This window comes from Hippopotamus amphibius, chromosome 11 (genome assembly GCF_030028045.1).
Source record: "Hippopotamus amphibius kiboko isolate mHipAmp2 chromosome 11, mHipAmp2.hap2, whole genome shotgun sequence".
NCBI classification, from domain to species: domain Eukaryota; kingdom Metazoa; phylum Chordata; class Mammalia; order Artiodactyla; family Hippopotamidae; genus Hippopotamus; species Hippopotamus amphibius.
This window is the reverse complement of record NC_080196.1, coordinates 99492903-99516244: the sequence shown is the minus strand read 5'-3', so window position 1 is coordinate 99516244 and position 23342 is coordinate 99492903. Positions and strand designations below refer to the sequence as shown.

Below are 23342 nucleotides of genomic sequence, written 5' to 3'. Positions count from 1 at the left end.
ATATGAAAACTGTTTCACATTTGTGGATATTAACTTTTCCTACGTAAGAAAGCTGATCAGACGTTGAATGTGCTAATTATTTAAAGATGGGCAAAGTGGAAAAGAAAAGGTCCTTTTGGAAAAATTAACGGGACAGAGGGTGATGAAAGGGGTTTGTGGGTGTAGGGAGGAAAGCACAGTTTCTTCTAAGTCAAATATTTAATTAAAACATTTGATTTAACAAAAGCAGATGTCCCTTCCTCCAGTTCTGTAATGTTCTGAGCTACACATGTGTGCTCAGTACAATTTTGCTCTTAAACGATAGGGAATGAATGTACAGTAATGAAAACTGAGACACAGCTAATTAAACAGGCTCCTGTTTAAAGCAGCACATGGGGCCCCCTTTTCTCTCCTGTGGGAAATGGCTTTAGTCAGGTATAATAAAGGAACACTTAAATTTATACCCTCCTCCCTGCCGCCTCTCACTGAGCTTGAAATCATTTAAGGAATACCAGTTCCAAGGCTTGGAGATGAGGGGTGAAGATGCCAACTGGAGAAATCAGGAAAGGAATAAACTTCTCTATGTAAGAAAAGGGAGCCAGCTGCCTGGAGGGGAAAATCTATGTGGGGTTGGTGGTGACCAAGGTGGGGGGTGGGTGGAAGAGATGCGACAGCTGGAAAGAGGAAGTTCTGGAGTGACTGCCTTTGAGAGAGGAAATTTAGGATACAGAGGGGGCTTGGCTGACCAGAGTGTGTTGGACTCCCCTCCTTCATCTCCCCATATTTTTTTTCAGTGAAACCTATCTTATTCACTTAAAGAAACAAAAATGCCGGACACTTCTTCTGACATGGAAAAAAACCAGAACAGTTACGAGACAAGGGGTTCACTGTAGAATAACCTGTCTCATTGGGAAACACCATAGCTCTGTGGGATCTGCATGAAATTTTGCTCTTCAAGAATGAAAGAGAAACTTTTACTCTCAGATGGTGGATGGAATAGGAATGGCCCAGGAGTGACAGTGTCTTTTTTAACCAACAGCAGGTGTCTGGAGTTGTGATATTTTCATTTCATAAACCCAAGTGGCATCAACTCCAGTAAGAATTTTATTTCCACCAGCTACAGTTTTCGTTTTCTAGAAATGCCTCATTCTGTTTGGAAGCCTTTCTTGTCTCTGGACTCTATCTGTACACCCCAGAATACGTGCATTGCCTGTACTAATTCTTCAGGTAGGAATTATTAGCCCAGTGCTACAGATGAAAAACAGGGCACAGAGAGAGTAGCTTGCTTGGATGTCACAGTCAAGAAGGGATGTAGCTGACATTTGAACCCATGTCTAACTCCAAATTTTGGGCTCTTAGCCACCATGCCATAGGGCATACTATCACAGCAATACACGTAATACTTTAGTAATGCCCAGGGATAGTATGTGACTTACATGAATAAACCACATTTGACTATTTACTGCACTGTAGTGGCAAGAATTAAGGAACAGCAACAGAATAGTTTTTTTTAATATTTATTTTATTTGTATATTGATTTATTTTATTTTTGGCTGCATCAGGTCTTAGGTGCAGTGCCCAGGCTCTTTGCTGTGGCGCGTGAGCTTCTCTCTAGTTGTGGCACGCGGGCTTATTTGTCCCACGGCATGTGGGATATCAGTTCCCCAGCCAGGGATCAAACCCACGTCCCCTGCATTGCAGGGTGGATTCTCTACCACTGGACCAGCAGGGGAGTCTCCAGAATAGTTTTCAATTTTAGTCTTTATTTAATTCAGTGCTGCTTCCATTCTGTCCAAGTGTGATAATTATGTCAATAAATTAGTGTTAGGTGCTTGCTGGGTCCCAAACTGTATATGCAAATCTAATATGATTTGCAAAATCTGAGAAATGCAAATTAAAATCACAATGAGATACCACCAATAGCCAGGATGGCTATTATCAAAGAGAACACAAATAACATGTTGGTGGGATGTGGAGAAAAGAGAACCCTTCTACACTGTTGGTGGGAATGTAAATTGGTGCAGCCACTGCGGAAAACATAATGGAGGTTCCTCAAAAAACTAAAAGTTAGAACTACCATATAATCCAGCAGTTCCACTCCTGAGTATATATCCAAAGAAAACAAGAACACTAATTTGAGAAGATACATGCACCCCAATGTTCATAGCAGCATTATTTACAATAGCCAAGTTATGGAAGCAACCTGTATCCATCAATAGATGAATAGTATTCCAGCCATAAAAGAAATGGCATACTATTCAGCCATAAAGGAAATTTTGCCATTTGCAGCAATGTGGATAGACTTAAAAGGTATTATGCTTAGTGAAGTCAGACAGAGAAAAACAAATAATGCCATCACTTACATTTAGAATCTAAAAAATTAAGTGATTGAGTATAACAAAACACAGACTCACAGATACAGATATAACAGTGGGGAGAGGTAGAGGGGAAAGGCACCATAGGGGTAGGGGATTAAAAGCTACAAACTACTAAGTATAAAATAAATAAGCTGTAAGGATATATTCTATGGGTTGTAGTATAACCAATATTTTATAACTTTAGGTGGAGTATAATCTATAAAAATACTGAACCACTATGTTGTACACCTGAAGCTAATATAATGTAAATGAACTATACTTAAATTTTAAAAATCTTGATTTCAATTCTTTTAGATAAATAACCATAAGTTGGACACTATATTTTAACACCCAAATTTTCTAGAACCCATCTGTGGGCTCTTCACTTATTGAAATAGAAGAAAGACATTGGGATACTATTTAAACATCTGTTTTACCCTTAAAGAGAAGGATAGGGCATCAGAGTTGCCTTTGTTTGGGGCCCCAGGGTGGCAGGAACCATGAAGGGAGAGAGAATTGACTTTTCATGAGGTTACCATGGCTTGTTGATCTCTGCTGAAGCAAACGGTTCCTGTACCTTCATCTAGATTTGCAGGACGCTGAGGATAGAGGGAGACTGCAGTTCTGCCTGGGTTTATCAGGGGGCCATGGTTCTTGAATGTGCAAGGTGAGAATGAATGATACTGCTATTAAAATGAAAAGCTCCACCCCCACCCCCCACCCCTTGGGAAAGTAGTGTCCACGAAGCTACCCGCTAAGTCTTTTTTGGCTTTTTTTCTAGACCAGAGGCTACCACCACTGGCTATCAATGGACTTAACAGCCCATATACCAGACTCAATCAGTTACAGTTTGTACAACTGATAGAAGTTAGACAATGTAAACAGCCTAGATTAGGCCTCCCTCCATCCCACCAAATGTTTTATGTGTTCAAATGTCAGCACAAATCAAGAATCTCAGGAATAACTCAAGGCAGAGTTTATAATACTGCAGCCAAGATTATAAAGATTGTAAATGCATCCAGCAAGGTCATGAAATTTTAGGCCTTGTCTTATGTAAGAACATTACGGCAATTTTTTTTTTTTTTTTACCTTTTTTTGGGATTTTTCTTAGGAAGATGAGGTTATATTTTCATTTGTTTCTATTGTCTCTGCTGTTGAGGGTTAATGGCACTGCAGATAATCTAAAACAGCTGATGAGCAAGCACAGTTTAGGATTTATAGTTTGGTGCTGGAATGCATTACAGAAGTTATTGTTGGCAACACTTAAAGCCTCCTATTCATGTTTTTCTTAAGCTAACCTGAAAATTAGAATGCGTTCTCTGATCACGCAGCTTCTAATGGAAGGAACGTGTTAGGGGATTGCTCGGAGTGGCAGAAAAGCGCTTGCTTAAGATTTAAAGATGCCCACAGATAAGCAGCACAGCAACAGCTGAGAAATGGCCAGCAATTGAGTCTTTTCTCAAAGCTTTTTATTTTCAAATGAGATAATTTAGAAGAGCACTCAAAACAACTGTGAAGCTTAATGTAAGGCAGCTACCTCTTTAGTCACCACACAGTGAAGAAATATCTTTGTCAGCCACCTGGAAGTTTCCCCAATCTTACCGTAAAAACAAACCTTTCCATCTTTCCAAAAATAACCTCTCACCTAATACTTTCTTACATTTCTTCATAGTGTTATCATCTCCATGTATGTCCCTGAATCCTGGAATTTGACCATTTTTTTAATGCAAACTATCTTTTAAATTTTTTTTTAAATTTTTAATTTTTTATTTATTTTTGGCTGCGTTGGGTCTTCGTTGCTGCACTGGCATCCTCTAGTTGCGGCAGTGGGGGCTACTCTTCAGTGTGGTGCGTGGGTTTCTCATTGCAGTGGCTTCTCTCGTTGAGGAGCACAGCCTCTAGGTGTGTGGGCTTCAGTAGTTGTGGCACACGGGCTTAGTTGCTCCGTGGCATGTGGGATCTTCCTGGACCAGGGATGGAACGTGTGTCCCCTGCATGGGCAGGCAGATTCTTAACCACTGCGCCACCAGGGAAGTCCATCTTTTAAATCTTTAGGTTTCTCTCTACTTCTTTTTCTTACAGTTTGTTTGTTAAGGATCTTGGGCCCTTTGGTCTATAGAGCTTCCCACAATGGATTTTTGCTGGTTGCCCTGATTTGCTTATTCTTACCGAGGCACTTTTTGAGAACAGCTGAAACACTAACATGGTTTCAGAAGGCAATACTACTCCTCACCCCAATCTGTTTACTCCATTTTCACCCAACAGTCTCATTAGTTGATCCTTTAATTTTTTGCAAAAACAAATAGATGCGTGCACACATATACAAACACATATAGTTCCATCCTCTTCATTATACTAAAGGTAGCATACTGTATGTTTTTATATTTTGCTCGCTTCACTTACCAGTGTTGTGTAGAGGTCATTGCATGTCCATTTATAAATATCTTTCCATTTAGGTATTTGGAAATTTAGATATTTCCAAATTATCTATTCCATTAGATCTTTAGAAATTTCCATTGGAAAACTTCATCCCATTTAGTTTTCTTCAGCTGTGGAGTATTCCATTGTGTTGGATATACCATAGCCTATTCAACTTGCGTATTTATTGCATATTTACTCCATTATTTTGTAATTACGTATAATTTTGCAATGAAAATTCCTGTGCACATTACTTTCATTTTGAGATACATATTCCCCAAAGTGAGATTGCTAAGGTCAAGAGATAAAAGCATATGTAGGTTTTTATCTGTTTGTTTTAGGTGTTGCCTAACTTCCCTCCATAAGGGATGTACGAGACGGTATGCCCACCAGCAATGTCTGAGCATTCCTGCTGCCCTAAGCCTGGGCAACAGTGTTTTGAAGCTCTTTAATTTTTGCCAGCCTGATAGACAAAAGATGCCATCTCAGTGTAATTTCAAATTGCTTTTCTCTTATGAGTAAACTTGGACATCTTAATACATTTAAGGGGCATTTTTGCCTTATGAACAGTCTGTTTATGAATTTTGTCCATTTTTCTATTGGACTTTGGCCCCCTCAAGGTTTGCATATATATATCCAAATAATATACATAATGAGTGTGTGTATAAAAAATCAGCCTTTTATTTCTGGTATGTGTTGCAAACATTTTTTCCCAGTTTGTCATGTGTCTTTTGACATTGCTTCTGATATTTTTCACTATGCAAAGGTTTTTATTTTTATGAGGGCAAATCTATTTCTTAAGATTGCATCTGGAGTTTGCTTATAATTAGAAGGCTGCTCTTTGCACCCAGGTTATAGAGGAATTCCCCCATGTTTTTTTTCTAGCACTTTTGTATTTTCAGTTTTAACATTTATGACTCAGATCCACTTGAAGTTTCTTCTTGTGTATGGAGTGAGGTCTGGATCTGATTTTTTTCTTTCATTTTTTTGCAAATGACTATCCAGTTATTCAAGCACAGTTGATTAAAAAGTCCATCTTTTATCTCGGTGATTTGAGATACCACATTTAATATATTAAACTTATGAAGTGTTGGGTCTGTTTCTGGGTTTTCTATTCTATTCTGTTGCTCTATCTGTCCTCTTGATATACAAGTACCAACCACTCTGTTTTAATTCTGAAAGCCTTTGTTATATGTTCAATATCTTCCAGTGCTACACCCCTCATCCTCTGCCCCAGCTTTTCATTATTAGTGTTTTCTTAGCTCTTCTTGCATGTTTTCCCCATGAACTTGTCTAGCTCCATAAAAAGCAAAGTTATTGGAGCTGGTAATTTATTGGAATTAATAAATTAATTTAAAGAGAACGGACATCTTTACGATGTTGAGTTATCCTATCCAAGAATAAGAGATATCTATTTGTTCTAGTTTATTTTTTGTCTTTCGAGAGTGTTTTTAAAATAGTCTACATGTAGGTTTTGCAAATTTAAGCTTACTCCTAAGTAACTTGTATGTTGCTATTCATGCTACTTTATTAAATTCTTTTACTGTGGAGATATTTTTTCGTTGTTTCTTTTGTTTTTTCTAGGTACTCTATCCTATCACATGCACACAGATAGTTTTCTTTTCCAATTTTATGCCTTTGATTTCTCTTGTCTGAGTTTGCTAATTAGAATAATGTAAATGTTAAATGGTAGTGGAGATAGCATGTGTATTTCATTCCTAACTATAGTGGAAATACCTCTAATATTTCTCCATTAAGAAAGGTAAACAAGTAAGATGCTAACTTTATAGGACTAAGGTATATGTCTGTCAGTTCCTATATTCTTGAGTGTGTGTGTGTGTGTTTAAATCAAGAATGGGTATTGAATGGTCAGACTTTTTTTTTTTTTTTGCACTATGGAACTATTATGGTTCTTCTTTCCAGATCTGTTAATACTGTATATTTATTGATGCACTTCCTACTATAGAACCTAACATGCATTCCTGGAGTACGTCCCAGGATTTCCTAAATACAGTTGGCCGCGATGCATTATTAGATTCTGTTTGCTATATCTTTTTGGAAATTTATATCAACATTATTTTGTAATGTTGGTTGTAATACTTTTGGGGACTATCAGCGATAGGCTGTTTATTTAACATTGAATCTATCTAATCTTTTTGGTTTGGTAGAATACCACAGTAAAACCAGTTTGTGGAGGGTGGGTGGTAACTTTCTATTTCTTATATGAAATTGGTCTGTTTCAGCTTTCTATCCCTAATGTGGTCTGCGTTGATGAACTGTACTCTCCTAGGAAGCAAAACATTTCAGATAGGTTTGTGAATTGACAATATTGGGGACTGGCTACTACTTGTAGGGCTGAGATTGAGCACTCAGGGAAGAGACCCCACCCTAACTTCCAGGTCTCCCACAGGGTGAGACCCAGATATTGTGTGGCTGTGCCTCAGTGGCTGGTGGAGAAGTTGCTAAGATACTGTGCCAGGGAACCTGCTGGAAAACTGCTGCAGGAAGTCATCCATCATGAAGCACCATACCTGGAAAATCACTTCAGAGCCACCCAAGGAGGATGTGGGGTGATTCCTCATCAGCCACACTGCCACACAGCCTCTCTGAGGTGTGGCCCAGGTAGCCCTCCACTTCACAGCTGCTGGAGGGGATGCTGTGGGAGGATGATGGATGCTGGGCGCTGCTGGTCCCTTAGCACCTCAGGAGCTTGGAGCCAAGCAGCACATCCCTGCAGAAGCAGGTGCGAGAGAAGCTGCAAGCTACCATTTGCTGGCATCCGTTGCTAGAGCTACCATGTGCTGCTGTATCCTAGCGAGCACACCAGAACCAAAGGAATTCTTCCTGCTATCTGGTGGGAAAATTGCCTCAGGACTGTCTTAATCCAAGGCATGGATGTGAGAGTGTCTGGGCCACCCCTTGGCTCTCGGAGGCTGATCTTGCTGCTCTTTGGCTCTGCAAGTACTGCTCCCTCCTTCCTTCCCGGCTCCAGGGGCGCATGGTGCTGAGTGGAAGAGCCTGACTTCTTAAGCCAAGAGGCTCTCTTGCCTCAGTCTCTGCTGAGATCCTCTAAGCAGACCTTCAAAGTCTGTTTACACAAAACATATTTAAATTCCAGCCTTTTCTTATCAAGTATTTGATATTAGTGGTTGTGATTACAGTGATGCTGGTACCTGGTTAAGCCTTAGGCTTGAGCAGCACAAGCCCTGAGGTCCAACATCCTAAGGTCCTATAATGAAAATCCAAGGGAGCCTGCAACGAACGTATTGTGTTAAGATGCAGTTTTCTCTTTACGTTCTTCACAAGAATGTAAGTTCAGCAGAAAGTATAAGAAAAAGCTAAAGGAAGGTGAGATGGTATAGAAAGGTCTCACGGGGAAGCTACCTTTTTTTTTAATTGAAGTATAATTGATTTACAGTGTTGTGTCAGCTTCTACTATGCAGCAAAGTCCTTCAGTTATATATATTTTTCATATTCTTTTCCATCATAGGTTATTACAAGATATTGAATATAGTTCCCTGTGGGAAGCTGCTTTTGACTTGGGCCTTAAAGGACAGGTGGGATTTGGCCTGGCAGAGACAAGGGAAGAGAACTTTCCAGAAGGAAGGGAAGAGGGTCACAGCTTGAGGAACACAGGCAGGCTGGTTAAGTGGGTTCCGAGGTTTTGTGAGAGGAAGGGGAGCACTGAGCCTGGAAGGTGTGTTAGGGGCCAGACAGTAACCTCTAATTTTCCTCACTGGCTCATTTCATGTTCATGCTTATTTAGCCCATGTGACAAGGAGGGTTAACATTGTTAGCATTAAGATGAGGATAGAAACCCCAACATGTTAAATGTGACACAGATGAGATTTAAGACACGAGTGCCGTGGTTCTCAACTGGATGGTGCAGACTTCTAACAATGTCTGGAGACACTGTGGGTCTCTGCAATGGGAGAGTGGATGCTACTGGCCCCTAATGGGTAGAGGCCAGGGATGCTGCTGCTGCATCCCTGCAATGTTCAATGCCTCCCTCCCTGCCCCTCAGCAAAGAAGTAGCCATCCCCAATTGTCAGTAGTACTGAGGCTGAGAATGCTTTAGTGCTTGGTATATTCAGAGGGACCAGAAAACCCCCTTCGATTCCTCTTTTCCTTAGGTTGCCCAGAACAACAGTAACCATGGGACATCTGTAAGCCATAGGAAGACAAGTAGCCTCTGTTGCCCAGTAAATCTGAGCATTTCCAAGCTGAAGTCTGCTGGTTATCCTTGGGCATGGCTCTTGTTCCTAGGATCCAATCTCTGTTCCTTTGGGACTTTTCGAGAAAGTTGAGGAGACGTGAGTGGGAATGCCTTGAACATTTTCCGCAAGAACTAGAAAGCCTGTCGGGTCAGTTGATATTTCTTCTGTCAACATATATTCTGCTTGGCTCCCTTCCAGTGTTAAGCAATATGAAAAGCTGTCACTTCAGCTTCAGATGTGTTGGCAGCTGTTGCTCAAATGAAAGGAAATAAATAAGACAAACCAAAGGAAATAGCGCAGAGCTCTGGTGCCTGTTCTCATCCCGCCTCAGGCAGCTGCGAATGGAAAGCACGCAGAGGCAGATGGAAATCACTGTCGGGCCCTGAGCCTGGGCTGCACGTGGCAGACACTCAAGTGTTCTCTGGTCCCCAACTGATCATGGCAGGGACTAGAACTGGAAGCAAGTGAAACAGTCCGATGGGAAAAGGACAGGTTGAGTCAGAGGGCCCCCGCTCCCCGCCGTCGTGGCCCAGCCAGCAGCTACTACCTTACAAGTCATTACATTTCGGGCCTCCATGGCCTCATATCACAGGTGAGAATGTTGAACTAAATTATTTGCAGGATTTTTCTAACCCAAAGACTCCATCATCGACAGCTGGCTTCACCCTCTTAGACTCTCTGTGTTCCGTAGAAAATAAATTCCATTCAGATCAGGTGTAATTTGCTCTTCTTGACTTATGGGAAATAGAGTAGCTGCAGGAAGGTTTTCTTAGGCTGCTGTTCTCTTGTCTTCAGATCCTCAGAGGTGTCTTTCTCCTCTTCTTGTGCTCAGTATCACTAGTTATTCTAGTGATGACGGATGCAGGTAGCTCAACACACTCAAAGCATGTTCTCTGATAACAGGGGAAGTCGGGTCAGTGTGTCCTGTGAAATAGAAATCCCTAGGGACTTCCCTGGTGATCCAGTGGTTAAGACTTCGCCTTCCAGTGCAGGGGGTGTGGGTTTGATCCCTGGCCGGGGAGTTAAGATCCTACATGCCTCGTGGCCAAAAAACCAAAAACATAAAACACAAGCAGTATTGTAACAAATTCAATAAAGACTCAAAAAAAAAAAAAAGTCCACATCAAAAGAAAAATCTTAAAAAAAATGAAATAAGTAAAATAGAAATCCCTGGGCAGGGAAGAAAATGCCGCTGTTCAGGAATAGTCCCGGGCGGCTCTTGCTGATGGGGCACTGAGGCAGCAGGAGCCCAAAACATTTCCTTCAGGGCTGCCCTGTTCCGGGCAGTTGGGCAGCACCGCACACAATGCAGGGAATAATGAAGACCCCCTGGAATTCAGTATTTTGGGAGGGGGAGTCACTTGGTCAGGATGCGGACAAATGTATTATGAAGGGTGATTCAATAGAAGTTGTCCTGGATTGGAACCACAGGTAGTTTTCAGCCTCTGCTTCGCATGAAGTTAAGAGCTTTTAAGGCATCCAGGAGACACCAAAGCATGGACATTAGCATCTCGGAGAGGGGGGACCCAGGAACCCAGCTTTTTTAAAGATCCCTGTGAGATTCCAATGTGCATCTGAAGGTGGGAAAGCTGTGCTTGGGAGATGTTTACTTGGTCCATGATCTACATGCATTGATGGAACTGTAAAATGTTGCTGAATTCATCTCTGTGCTGTAATTCCTTTTGCTTTTGTAGCTAATTTTAACAAATCAAGAGGCTAATAAAAGCATTTGCCAAACATGCAGTTACAGCAGTTGTCAAAAGAGATGAATCACCTGTCAATCTTTTGTCAAGGGGATTGTTTTATTTTGAGAGATGTGGAATAAGAAGTTATATAATATCCTGTCTGTAAGAATCTAGTGATTAGATCAGTCAGTGAGGCCGAAATTAATCTCTGTCTTTAAGCTGGCAACATGACAGATATCCATGTTGTACTGTGACTTTCTTCATGTTTTTAATAATAAAGGCAAGTATCTTTTATTTAAACTGCCTCAGCTCTGTAGAATTGTGACCGATTCACTTTAGTCAAATAAATCACATCATTGACTTTTTTCTCTTTACATCTGTTTAAAATTAATTTGATACAGTAGTACTACAACTCCTGTCTTTGTGGGTTTTCCCAATTAGATGCATGGTATGTGTGTGGGCACAGGCTTGTTATATTCTATGCAACTTATGCACTCATATTTTCATAGATAGAATTGATTCTTAAAAATCCACAAAGCTTAATTAACACTTCCACATGGCAAACAAATGTTTGGAGAAGAGTTTGTGATATTAGCTTTAGAGCTTACGAAATAGCAGAAGTGCTGTCAATCAAGGGCAGCTTAAGTTGATCTGTCATGTCTTTCCAGGGGGCTTTCCTTCTACTAAATTAATCTTCAAACCTCTGTTGCACTACCAGACTTGGCTTTTGCTGGAGAGAAAACCAGCTCCAGTTCTGTTGCCCAGAGGCTTAAAGCAGCCTCCCAAATAGAGATGCCACCCCAGAGGACACCATATCAACTGTCCTTCCCCTAAAATGCACTGACACAAGCATGTAGTTAATGCTCCTGCCTTTCTGTTTCAAACTCTGCCATCCCTTTCTCATCTACATCCGGATCCAGGATAGCCAGATACCAATCACAGACGTGTCTTCCCACAAGCCCAGGTGAGCATAATAAGGACCCTTCAGAGGAAGGAACGAGGGTGTTGGATTTCTTTTATGTGAACCAGCTGGCCTTTATTTAGATGTACTACCAGGATTTCTCTTGGTCCTATGCATAGAGGCACATCTGTGACTGGAGTCAAGTTCAGAAGAAAAACGGGATTAGGGAAGAGTCAGAAAAAAGACCTCTTTCAGGTAGTCAAAACCCACTCTGCAGACTTGCTAGCATCCTCACTTTGAAAGAGGCAAACAGATCCCTGGGGAAGAGCCAGTCTGGGTGAGATGCAGGGACTCTTTACAAACGGATACATTTCAGCTCCTCTGTCCTTTTGAAGTGAGTGTTTTTGTTTGGCACAGAAACAGAAGCCTTGATGGAGGCGCCCATGGTGGGAGGGTGAGTGGATGGGGAATGATGGTGGGAGTGGGGTGGGGTGTGTGTGTGTGTGTGTGTGAAAACCACGTCCTGGCTCCACTCACAGCTCCTCGCTGCAGGGGAGATGGCAAAAGTAACTTAATCTCACATTGAATCAGAAGCAAAATAAAGGCAGAGAGAGGTAGCTTTTAGTCTTAACTCATGCCTCTGTCTCCTTACAGCTTAGTTAGCTGTGTTTGTTTTTTGCCTTAGTCATAAATATCAAGGTTTTTGACAAGCCTTAGATATCTCCCCCGTTGACATTTCTAAATGAAGCTGCTCCCCAAAAAGCATATTTGCTGACTTACTTTACACTTGACATTCAGGAAAAAATTAATGTGGGGCCCACGTAGGGGAGGGAAAAAAAAACTACTTGAAAAACAACAATCTAAATGGTACAGCCATTTGGGAAAATTGACGTTTTCTTACAAAGTTAAACATACCCTCATTATATGGTCCAGCAGTCCACGCGTGAGTATTTACCCAAGTGAAATGAAAACCTATGTTCACACAAAAATGTGTATGCAAGTGTTTATAGTGGCTTCTATTGATAATCTCCAAAAACTGGAAACAAGCCAAAGGTCTTTGATCTGGGGGCTGCACAGGGCTGGGTGCATCCATTTCATGGAAGTACTACCCAGGGATGCATCACTGTTACACTTAAGAACTTGAACAGATCTCAGATGCGTTATGCTAAGTGGCAGAAGTCAAATGCACAAAGGCTATAACCTCCTGTATGATTCCATTTACATGATATTCTTGCAGAGGAAGAATTATAGGAACAGGAGAAAAATGATTAAAGAAAAGATTAAAGAAGATGCCCTGGGGCTGGAGGGGAAGGTGTTAGCAAAAGCGCCATTGAGGGGCAGATTTGGCGGGGATGAAAGTGTTCTATGTCTTGATGGTGATGGTTACTGACTTTACATTTATCAAATCTTGGGGAACTGTACACTTAAAAAGGTGTATTTTACCCAGTGTAGTTTATGCCTTAATATAGATGAAGAGAAAACAGAGGGATGGGTAGGGAGACAAAACCACCTGTGGGAGGTGGCAGCGGGGCGTGGGGGGGTCACTCTTACCCAGTGTTGCCCACCTGGGGCATCAGAGTTGTGGCTGCCACTCTTTACAACAGCCAGGACATGGAAGCAACCTAAATGCCCATCAACAGATGAACGGATAAAGAAGATGTGGCACATACATACAATGGAATATTACTCAGCCATGAAAAGGAATGAAATTGAGTTATTTGTGGTGAGGTGGGTGGACCTAGAGACTGTCATACAGAGCAAAGTAAGCCAGAAAGAGAAAGACAAATACCGTATGCTAACTCATATATATGGAATCTAAAAAAATGGTACTAATGAACCCAGTGACAGGGCAAGAATAAAGCTGCAGATGTAGAGAACAGACTTGAGGACACGGGGTGGGTGTGGGGGGCGAGGCAGAAGCTGGGATGAAGTGAGAGAGTAGCACTGACATATATACACTACCAAATGTAAAATAGATAGCTAGTGGGAAGCTGCTACATAACACAGGGAGATCAACTTGATGATGGGTGATGACTTAGAGGGCTGGAATAGGGAGGTGATGTGAGGATATATGTATAAATACAGCTGATTCACTTTGGTGTACAGCAAAAACTGGCACAAGAGTGTAAAGCAATTATATTCCAATAAAGAGCTTTAAAAAAAAAAAAGAATTGTGGCTGCCAAGGTGAGTCAGGTCAAGTCTTCCAGATGATTATCTGCAAGCACTTTAACTGAGGACTTTGAGTGACTCCCAAGGTGTGGGTTAAGGGGGACTCAGGGCCACGAGTGAAATGGCAACTGTGCAGTTAACTTAAGTATGACTTACATGATGGGACTCTACGAGGGTCGTCTGGTCTCCATTCCCCTTGTCTTCACTTTTAAATTCTGTTGTCTTTTGTCTACATTGATCATATTATGCTAGTGTGTATTAGATATTCATTCCTGATATCAAGATCCTGATTAGAATTTGTTGAACGTTCTCAGTCTCTGAGGGTTGCTTTTTTTTTTAAATTGGTGAATAGTTGATTTACAATATTGTTAGTTTCAGGTGTACAGCACAGTGAACCACACATATACCTATACCCACTCTTTTTTTTTTCTTTTAAGATTCTTTTCCCATATAGGCCATAATAGAGTATTGAGTAGAGTTCCCTGTGCTTATACAGCAGGTTCTTATGAGTTATCTATTTTATACACAGTAGTGTGTACATGTCAGTCTCCCCATTTATCCCTCACCCCACCCCCTCTTCCCCTGGTAACCGTAAGTTTGCTTTCTACACCCATGCTCTGAGGTCACTTTTATAAAAATGTGTAATCATTATTCCTGTAGGTTTGTTGTCCCGAATGTATTCAGTGAGATCCTGGCTGCTGGCTTTACGGATAACCTAGGAAGGGGCATGCCCTTTTCTGACTCCATTCTCCCCTTGAACTTCTTGCATTGATGTGTGCAGCCTGGTCCCCCTGGGTGTTTCACGTGAATTTTGTGCCACTGGTCCTCAGGAGTGTGGGTTAGTTTGCTAGAGCTGCTGCAACAAAGTAACACAAATTGAGGGGCTTGTAGAAGCGAAACTTGGTTTGGCAGTTCTCAGAGCTAGAAGTCTGAGATGAAGGTGCCGGCAGTGTGGGTTCTCTCTGAGAGCCATGAGGGAGAACTTGTGCCCTGCCCTCTCCCCGCCACTGGTGGTTGCTGGCCATGTTTGAACATTCCCTTGGCTTCTGCTGCATCGTGCCGACCTCTGCCTTCCCCTTCATGTGACGTTCTGGTGTGCATGTCTGTATCCAAAGTGACCTTTTTTTTTAAAGGACCTCAGTATATAGGGTTAGGGGTCCACCCTGCTCTAGTGTGACCTCATCTTGACTAATTACATCTACAAATACTCTTTGTAAGTAAGGTTGCCTTCTGAGGGTAGGGGCTTCAACATATGAATTTTGAGGGGACACAGTTTAACCTAAAACAGAGTGTATCAACTGCTGCTTTTTGACTGGAGAAAGAGTCAGCTACCTAGAGGTATGAGCTGAACAGTCTCTCCTCACTTCCAATTGGGCAAACACATGGATGTCACAAGATCCATGTACTGAAGTTAAACATTTTGCCAGACTACAATATAATCTATTTCATGAAAGCTACATCAGAGCAGACTCTTTAACCTTCTTCGAAAATAGAGCATAGAAGTTTAAAGGTACATTTGCTTGGAATCTGTGTGTAGAGCTCAATGGAAACACTGTGATCAAGGAAGTTGGCGAAATCTGTGAGTGACTTTGACCCGATTTTTAACAAGTCTTTTTTGGGCAGTAGAATTCCTGTTTCAGTGTTTTAAACCTAGATTGCCTTCCTCTAATGCACAGCACTAGCAATTCATTGCCTTGTAAGTGACTTATTAAGGAGATATTTTATGGTATGACTGTGAGCTTCAGTTTTACATCATCAGTCTGTTTCAACTAAAGTTCTAGAAGAGTTAAAGCAAAGAGAATCTGGCCAAATAACCGTACTATGAAGTGTCACACCTGGAGTCAGTCTCAGAAACATAGTGATCTAATCTAGATTCTCAGAATATGCCGTGTAAGGTTACTAGAATCGGATCACATGGGCAGCACTGGTGTGAACCATCAATGGCTCAGCTCTGAGATAATTCAGGAGTTATTGGCACCTGTGTGGTCTTCTAATGCCAGCTGCTGCTCCAGTTGGCTTAGTACAGAGGGAACGTGTCCTGCCATGAAGGGGGCAGCTGTGAAGGAGCAGAAGAGCACTAAAATGGTATTTAATTTGAATATGTTGACCATTTGTTTAGCAAAAATATATATTTAACACCCGCTGTGTGAAGGTTTAAAAATTCAGACAGTCCCTGCCCTCAAGGTTCTCACAATGAAGTGAGGAATGAAAATAGATGAATTACATTATATAGTGAATAATGGGAGTATAAATGAAGTTCTGTAGAATTTCAGACTTTTATGGCAGTTACTCTAATTTGTAGGAAACATGATACATCAGTAACTTCGTTTTCTACCTGGGAAGTTGTGGCACTTGAATTTGCAATAACTCTAAGAATTATTGTTGTTGATTTTTTTTTCTCTGTAGTTTTGACCAAATTATGTCCACTAAACAGAGAACAAAAGGGTAGTATAAATGTTATGGAGAATATGGGCCCAAAATTAAGGTTCGGGGGCTGTATTAGTCAGAGTTTCCCAGATAAACAGAACCAGTAGCATCTATATCTAGAGGGAGAGAGATTTATTTTAAGTAATTGATTCATGCAGTTGTAGAGGCTGGAAAGTCTGAAATCTCTGTAGGACAGGCCAGCAGGCAGGAGATTCAGGGAAGAGTTGGTATTGCAGTCTTGAGTCTGAAGGCTGGAAACTCAGGCAGGCTTTCTGGATTGCATTCTGGAGGCAGAATTCCTCAGGAAACCTCGCTATTTGCTCTTAAGGTCTTCAAATGATTGGATGAGACCTGCCCACATTAGGAAGGGTGATCTGCTTTATGCAGGGTCTACTGGTTTAAATGTTAATGACCTCTAAAAAATATCTTTAAGCAGGCAACATCTAGACTAGTGTTTGACCAAACAGCTGGTCACTGTAGTCTGGTCAAGTTGACACGTGACATTAACCATCTCAGGGCACACGTATCTCTATCATCTTCAGTGTCTTCAAAACATTGCATCGTGAATGAAGCATGAATGTTCAGAGGTGAGAGTTCATTCTCTTAAAGTGTCCCGGGTTTCAGCTTCAGGTTCCCATCATCTGAGGGCTGTCCTGAGATCTCTGGGTCACCCTGCTTGTCCATATTTGCTTGAAGTTTGAAAGTAAATGAAGTTAATCCAACCGAGCTTGCTCAAGCAATATAAATTATCTTGACTGATTTCCATATTTTGACACTTCTCATAAAAAAAAGATTTTTCCCCCCAAAAATCAATGTGCTTTAAAATCATGATAGAGGATGTTAAGGTGTGTGTGGGAGGGGGTGGAGGTGTTATATAGTCATTTTTCTTCCCTGAAGTAATTCACTTGGAAGCATTGTCAAAACAATCTGTGGCGAAGTCTGTGCAGTGCCATTTCACGTGGGTTTAATTATGTTACCCCAGAAAACCCAAACACACATATGATATTACTCTAGCATCTCAAAAAATCGACCTGTAATAACAGGAAATCCGGGACCTCTTTTATTTAGTCTCCCTGTAACAACAATTGGTTCCAGCTTCACCAGGGCAAGGGAAAAAACACAAAATTGGTGACAGCTATAATAATACTGCCTCGGCTAGATTAAACTCAGTAGCAAAGCTGATCTGATGCCCTGAGACGTTTTTACAAAAACACACATTCACTTGCTGTTACGGGCTTGCTTCATGGTTTCTTTCCTTTCATGCTCAGTAACTATGAAAGTGCCGGTGAATGCCAGGGTGATGCCAAGTAATACGTTCTGTTCATTTTTGTTTTCCCCCAGATGCCACCTCTGCCAAAACAACCACTGCCAAGACCCATTTTGGTGTCACTCTTAGGTCATTTTGAAAAGGATGTAGGGTGTCACTGCTTAGGTCATTCTGAAAAGGATGTAGGGTGTCACAGGCTTTCTCCAGTAGCTACAGTCTAGGCTAGCCTGGACTCTTCAGGAGTCTAAAGATAGCTCTGACCAGGGTCCAGACGATATTTACAACTGGCTCAGGTAGCTGGGCCCCACTCTCAGATTTTGATGAAGTATGTCTGGGGTAGGACCTGAGAATTTGCATTAACAAAGTCCCAGGTCTGGACCATACTTTGAGAATCACTCTTCTGTGTGTATCAGAGAGAAAATATGTTAGGTTAAATCGACCTTGTTATAAGACCCAGGTGTTTCTACCCGTTGTCTGTTTCGTTTCATTCATTCATTTTAGTATTTAGTGGAACTACTATAGGTATATAAAGAAATCAGTCATCAAAGAACTTACAATCTGTTTTTTTAAAGAAGAGTAAAAAGAAACACACACATGAGGAAAAGTCATGTGATAATGCAAAGCAATGCATAATTTGTACCAAATGCTTCAGCCTTTCCTGATGCCCTTAAGCAAGCCGACCTCTGAAAGGAAAGAAATGAATCCTGACTTGCTCTGCTGTGGACCAAAATAAGAAAAAAAAAAAAAAAAAAAAGCACATTTCACTTTGGGGGGTTGACTATTACTATACTCAGAAGTGGTAGGGTGATTTTCTGGCCCAGGCTCATATATTCCAACTCAGCAGTTAACTTACTCCTCTGGTGGAGCGTGAAATTGAAGCAATATGGCCCCCCAGCTGCAAGAGCAGCTTGGTGGGATCTGGGCCCAGGGCACTGCTCAAGGACCACATAAATGACAGAGGCTCTGACGTCTCGAGAGTTTCATCCTGGTTGGTGGGCAGTGAAGGGGGCCTCTGGCTCTCTGGGAGCTAGTGTGCTGGGATTCCGTTCTGATTCCTTCGCCCAGCAGCAGTTCTGCCCTTTGTCCTTTCTGGAAACCTCACACACAGAGCACTTTTCATATTGCATTGATGAGCTGTCCTGGCCCCCCAGCATCTCTCAGAGGGCAGCTTTGCTTTCATTTTCTGGGAGGTCACTGCCCCGGCCCCTTCTCCCCTGGCTGTGATCTTGGGTATCCTGCCCTAGACTCTTGGTCACAGCTGTTTGGGGCTTAAGTCAAATCTGAAAAAATATATGCAGAGCCCTGCGGAAGCCAGGAGTGGTACAGCCTGGCACACCTCCCTTACACGTCATTGTACTGCCCGAATCGAAACCCCGCTGCTGACTCTTTCAATTCTGGCTCAGAGGCCTGGCTTTCAGAGCCCCTCCCCACCAAACACACGGTCTCTGTTTCTGAGGGCGGCTCTCTCCGCCTGGCCTCGCTGACCGTTTTGTCCCTCCTTTGTGTGGCTCATGTACCCCAGCACACTCCACTGTTCCCCTCCCCCATGAGTAGCACAGGGTGGCACAGATGCTCAGTGCACACAGCTTCCCACTCAGTTCCTCTCTCAGGCTGTCCCGGGAAGCTCCCTCCCCGCAGCCAGGCTGCGGAAGCTAAGCTACTACACTTGACCCTTTGGTGTCTCTTCATATTCTGAAGCTCCAGCCTTCAATGTGACTATATTTGGAGCAAGGGCCTTGATGGGGTGATTGAGGTTAAATGAGGGTTCGTAAGGGTGGAGCCCTGATCCAATGAGGTTAGTGTTCTTTAAAAAAAAAAAAAAAAAGACGAGAGAGTGCTCTCGTTTTCTCTCTCCCCAGGCCCTGAGGAAAGGCCATGTGAGGACACTGAGAAGGAGCCCATCTGCAACTCAGACTTCTCACCAGACAGGAGCCCCTTGATCTTGGACTTTCAGTCTCCAGAACTAAGAGAAAATAACTTTCTGTTGTTTAAGCCGTGCAGCCTGTCTGAGCTGAGACAGGAGGGTTCAGGTTTGCAAAGTGTTGGAAGGACCCCTGCGGGGGACCCACTTCTGCTCCAGAGGGACTTTCCTCACTGTGATTCTTTCTGTGTGAGTTCAGGTTTCAAAGTGAGAAAAATAATAGCCATAACAGCAATTTTCAAAAAGCCCTTATGAGTAAATGGACAAGTTTAAAGTTCAAAACTAGTTAAAAAATTAAAAAACAGTACAAAAATAACATTAGGAAAGGGCTGTCTTAGATCGATGCTCTGATGCATGAACTATGAGTCTGTTGATAAAACCTGGAGTGAACTGAGTCTGCTTTACATCTGCACAGTATTGACACTGACTTTTATCCCTATCAGAAGCAGAACAGTGTTTTGTTGTTGTTGTTGAGCAAAGCCGCATTGTTGGCAAGTGTTGGATACAGTCTCAGACAATTCTGGGCAGAGCATTAGGCCGACATCAGTCCTGAAAATGGACATCCTGAAGGGACATCAGTAACCAGCAGAGGCATTGGCCGCCTTGCCAGCAGAATCAGTGCATTATCACAGAATGTGCTTGGTGGCAGCTGGGGATGGTCTTCAGGGTGGAGTCAAGGACAAAACATGATTGGTCCCTTTCTTCTCCACCACTTCCTCATGTGTGTGTTTTCCCGTCAGCTCATGAAGAGTTTGCCTCCTCCACGGTTCATACAAGCAAGAAATGTTTCATGAAATAAGATCGTGAAGCCAGTTTGCAAGGCAGAAATAGAGATATAGTTGTAGAGAACAAACATATGGACATCAAGGGGGAAAGTGGGAGTGGGGTGGGGGGTGTTGGGGTGGGATGAATTGGGAGTTTGGGATTGCCATATACACAGTACTAAGAAGAAATATCAAATTGTACACTTTACATATATGCAGTTTATGTTAATTATATCTCAGTAAAAGTTCTTAAAAAAATAAGATAGTGAATGAAAGAGTGTCTAGTATTTTTCAATAAAGCCAGATGGAGACACCTTGGAAATGACCAGTTCCTCTCGGGTGTTCGCTTGACAAATGGAGAGGAAACGATCTGTAGATGATTGGTGGTGGTGAATGTGGTAGCCTGAGGAAGTTTATCTTAAAGCAAAAAAATCCACTTAGTTTATCTTAATTGCTCATTTCACCCTGACTTTGGTCTTTATTCTTAATGTCTTATGAGGCTTTACAGATTTTTTGGTAGCTAGACATTCCAGGAAGCAGCCATTATTTTTTTCTTGGGAGGAAAAAACAGAGGGAGTGCTATTTCTTAAGCAAATGTTAGCCAGCCACTCTGTCAGTAATGATATTTCTTAATAAGGGAATTGAGGGATTTTATTAATATGTTCAGATAAGATTAGCAGTATCAGCAAACAGGATCCTTGGCAGTGTGCAGCAGAACAGAACAGTTCTGTTCCGTTTTCAGGACAGTGAAGCACTTTTTCCCTATTTACTCTGTTACTGGCTTTTTCCAAACACATGTGACGAGCCTATAGTAAGGATTTAACTGGCTGCATGCATGCGTGTGTGTGTGTGTGTGTGTGTGTGTGTGTGTGTAGTTAAAGCTGTTTAGTGACATAGTACTCTATCCTCTTAGGGTACTTTTTTATGTCTTTGCTTAAATTTCACAGCATTTCTAAAGACGAGTGTAGTTAGGTTACTTGTAAATGATGCATATGAGCCTTAAGCAAACCTGTTCAGTATTAAAGTGACCTCACCGCTCCCCCTGAAAATTTCCTCTCTGAATAGTCACAAGAGGCAAGTGCCATTTAAAAAAAAAAAAAGCCATTAAAAAGCTGTGCCTCTGGAGCTCAGAGGTCATAACTCAGGGGTCCTAAGTGATGGTGACTGACTGGGGGCAGGAGCTGTTGACAGGAGTCCCAAAGTAGCAGCCTGAAAAGCTCTGCCTTAGACTATTTTTGGTTGGATTTCGTATTTGACTTTCTTGTGGCGGGAGAAAGTTTGAAAACCCAACAGTGTGTTTGAGACTTTAACAGCGTCTTTTTCTGTGCAGTTTAAAAAAAAAAAAAAAATCTGTTGACAACCTGTCTTCCCCTCTTTTGTTCCCCCTCATATTTCTTTCAATTGATTGATTTGTTCGCGAACCTCTGCTTACCCAGCCTTCTGCAACTCTCCATTTCAGCCAGTACAGGTTCTCCTCTCCAGAGAAGAAACCTCACTTCCTCCTCTTCGCTTGCTCAAACCACCCTTAGTCCCATTCTTTGCCGCAGGCTCCCTGGGCAATGTCATTTCTTCTCTAAACCCTGAGGTACCGCTGATTTGGGGGTTACGATGAACAACCTTGTACCTTTGGGGAACTGGTGCACGTGTCTTACCCCTAAATTTTAAACTCCTTTGTTGGTGGGAACTGGGTTCTCATCATCTTTCATGTCCTTGGTAGCGGGAAAATCCTGCCCACCTCCTAGGCATTCAGCGAGGACTCGGTGACTGGATTGAAGCCCAGGGAACCTAGCTTCCAAGCATCGCTTAACCTCGGCTCACTTACTCCAGCAGAGGCCTCACTCCGTGACTCTGGGGCCTCTCAAGTCTCTGTGCCCTTTGAGCCCCTCCTTCACCCTCTCTGCCTCCCAGGCCGGCATGTGCAGCTCCATGGCAGAGGGAGGAAGCAGAGCTGTGGCAGCCCCTGGTCCAGCACTGACCTTGAGAGCAGGCAAAGCAGGGCAGCCGCTGTGCCTCCCCTTAGAGCCTGGGCTCATTGGCTCTGGGCCCCAGCACGTGTGTGGAGCTGGGAATTCTGGGGAACGCAGTCCTCTCTTAGGCCGATGCAGCATGAATGCAACAGGGTCTGCAAGTGTATAAAGGTCCCCTTAAACAATGCAAACCATTTCATCTTTGTTTTAAACTTAAGCTCTTCATAAAATGGACTTAAGCATGGAGTACCTCTTTCCTTGGATACTCCCACTTGAAGGAAACAAACAGAAAACCCCCAAAATCCCAGTGTGGGTTGGAGAAGTTACAAGCCATGATGATATATTAATTCTCCAAATGATTAGTAATTTCAGAACTGATTGGAGCATTGTAAAAATGGCTGGTTCTCTGAGCAGAAGTGTGATTAAATTCTGACACACAAGGTCATTGCCCAGCTGTCCACTTGTTCAATGCCACAGGGTCTCTGCCTCCAGCTGCCTTTAATGTTGCATAAACCTTTGTTTTCTGCAGCTGGGTCATATTCAGTAAGTAATTACAGCACATCTGATGAAGGTCACTCCCAGAGCTTCCATTAATCATCTCCAGGAAAGGAGGTTAGGGAGGCCAATGTCACTGCAGGTCACTTTCTCCTGTTTCGCTGATCCGAGGTCTCCTTATGCTCTGGGCTCCATCACAGCCCCCACTTTAATCGCTCCTGGAAGATGGAACACAGCTGGGCCTCAACACCCCAGGGACTTGTCCACAGCTGGGATTTGCCTCCGTTGAGATTTCGGGCGCGCTCTGAGGACAAGATGCCTTGTCTGTATTTCACGCATTTCCCAAGGGAGCCCAGCCCAAGGCCATAACAGCTAGGTCAGCTGAGGCATCATTCCAGGCAGGAATCAGACAGGAGGCCAGGTGTCAGGGGAAGGAGGGGCGGAGGTCCTGGGGGCAAGGGTGGCTCACCTGGGAGCTTGCAGACCTAAAGTCTGGAGACCATGGTTCTGAGTGAAGCCTGGAAATGATATTCTGAATGCCCTGAGATGCCTGGAAAGTACCTTTCATGATGGAGGCTGCAAGCAGCAAAGCCAAGACAGGACTTCATTGATAACAGATGGAGTTGGTCTGTTCTTCAGGATGTCTACGCTGTGACCATACACTGACTTTCCTTCACAGAATATAAGAAATGACTCCAGGTTAACGGCATTCACACATGATAGAGCAGCATTTTTTTTTTTCAACTTTTGCACGTTCTGAATGGAACCGAAGAT

General features: G+C 42.6%; 1 protein-coding gene across 2 annotated transcripts in view; it reads left to right on the top strand.

Annotated features, from left to right (window-relative positions):
* CCBE1 (collagen and calcium binding EGF domains 1) overlaps positions 1 to 23342 on the top strand; it is a 228949-nt gene that overhangs the window by 90818 nt on the left and 114789 nt on the right. The window lies entirely within an intron of this gene.